The 1,899-nt window shown below is 35.2% G+C and overlaps 1 long non-coding RNA gene across 1 annotated transcript; it reads right to left on the bottom strand.

The window, feature by feature from the left end:
• Window positions 1-300: 300 nt before the first annotated feature.
• On the bottom strand, window positions 301-1,315 carry LOC107956495 (uncharacterized). Its single transcript, XR_001700129.2, has 2 exons — window positions 1,114-1,315; window positions 301-762 (listed from the first exon to the last, which is right to left on the bottom strand). It is a non-coding gene; the product is annotated as an uncharacterized lncRNA (long non-coding RNA).
• Window positions 1,316-1,899: the final 584 nt, after the last annotated feature.

Here is a 1,899-nt window from a genome sequence, read left to right as displayed (position 1 = left end):
GAGCTACATATATATGCTATATGTAATTAAACCAATTCTGCTTGGCTTACTAAGCTCTTTGTAGCTTACTCCGTATGATTGCTATTTGTTTTACAGTTATCGTAGCTACTGAAGGCTCGGGGATAGTCGAGGATCATCATTAAACTATCAAACTCATTTTGGTACTTTTGAAAGTGTAAATATTGCTAAGTATGGCATGTATAGGCTAGTGTCTATGTATTAAGTTTTAAATTGTATATGTTATGCCATGTTAATTGTAATAGCCCAAATTTGACCGGGCTGGAGATAGAATAAAAAAGGTTAAATAAATAAGTATTTATTTATTTTAAAGTCCATTAAAAGTCCATATACAGAGTCCAAAAGAATTAAAACCCAGTAGCCCAAATACACCCGATAGCCCATACCGGTTATTACCTAAAACCCAGCTAGCCCACTACCCATATGCCCAAAATACACCCGTAGCCCAACTTAAACCAAACCAGGTTACACCCAAGCCTAAATAACAGACCCTAGACTAAAGTAGCCCAAAAGGCGCAAAGCGGTAAAAATAGACAAGAAAACCCTAGGGTTTCTTGAGAACGCAGCGCCGCAAGGAGTTTCTGGAAGTTTTGGGCACTCCAAACGACGTGACCTTTCATCTCACAGATTCAACGGCCCGATCGTCGCCACCAAGCACGCCGTGATTTCTCGGCTCTGTCACCACTAAACTTTAGGCCTCTATTAATGCCAGCAACCCTTCCATCACCGAGATCTTCAGGGTACCTGCAAGAAAAGGAAAGAAATCAAACTAAAAAGGCAGCAGATATACTAGAATAGGAAATGGAAAGAAATCTTCCAATTTCTTTCCAAAATAGGCAGTAGTTTGAGGCTATAAAGCCTTTCGCAAAATCTGTAAATAGGGAGCCTTTTTTTACGAGAATGTACACAATACAAAAAACACAGAGATAAAGATTTACTAACGGTTGTATTCATTTAAAGCAGAAGGAATAAAAAGTAGTTCTTTTTCATTTCTTACGGTAATCGAATCATTCTTTTTTTTTACCTATTTGTTTTCTGACCTGAGCACACAGATTTTAGATGTAATAAAAGAAAATAAAAGAAAAGGGAGGTTACCTTACGATTGACGAGGAAAAGGAAAGGTTTTTCGAACCCTAGCCACCGTGCGGGGTGATCCTTAGGATGGCGCGTTGGCGTGTAAAGACCACGCACGGCAGAGCTCCAAGACAAGCAGTGATGGCCCTAGACCGGAGCTCTGAGAGAATTCTAGATTTCTCTCTGTTCTTTGTTTTTTTTTCTGAGTGTTTGTAAAAATGATAATTTTAAGCTTTGATTTTACTTTTATAACACCGGTGAAACGACGACGCTTTAGGCCCCCAAGATCCGCGCGTTGACCCGATTACCCGGGGAGGATCCGCGTGATTTTGAGAATTGGATTAATTTCCCAATTGGTCCTTTCTTTTTTTTTATTTTTACAATTCTGTTTTATTTTACTTATGATTTAGCCCTGATATTTTGCTTCAGTTTTAATTTAACCCTTGCATTAACAGTCTTAAGTCCTGGATTAAAACGACGCCGTTTAGGGACAAGGGAAAATTTCCCGAAGCCCGATCTCAGTTTTTTATTAAATCAACCACTAACTTCTGTTTATGTAATATTATAGTCCCTTTTACCCATTTTAATTTATTTATAACTTATTTTTTTATATACATATATTATATTATTTTAATATAAGTATACATATTATATATTTTATAATTATTAACTTATATGCTATTATATTATACTACATCATGTTTTTTCTATCGTTATATTAATATATATTTTAACATATATCATTACTTATTATTTATTATAATATATTTTTATCACATAATGTTTATATATCTTTATACTATTATA

Source organism: Gossypium hirsutum, chromosome A01 (genome assembly GCF_007990345.1).
Source record: "Gossypium hirsutum isolate 1008001.06 chromosome A01, Gossypium_hirsutum_v2.1, whole genome shotgun sequence".
In the NCBI taxonomy this organism is placed as follows: domain Eukaryota; kingdom Viridiplantae; phylum Streptophyta; class Magnoliopsida; order Malvales; family Malvaceae; genus Gossypium; species Gossypium hirsutum.
The sequence above is the reverse complement of the archived record's forward strand: the minus strand, read 5'-3'. Positions and strand labels throughout refer to the sequence as shown.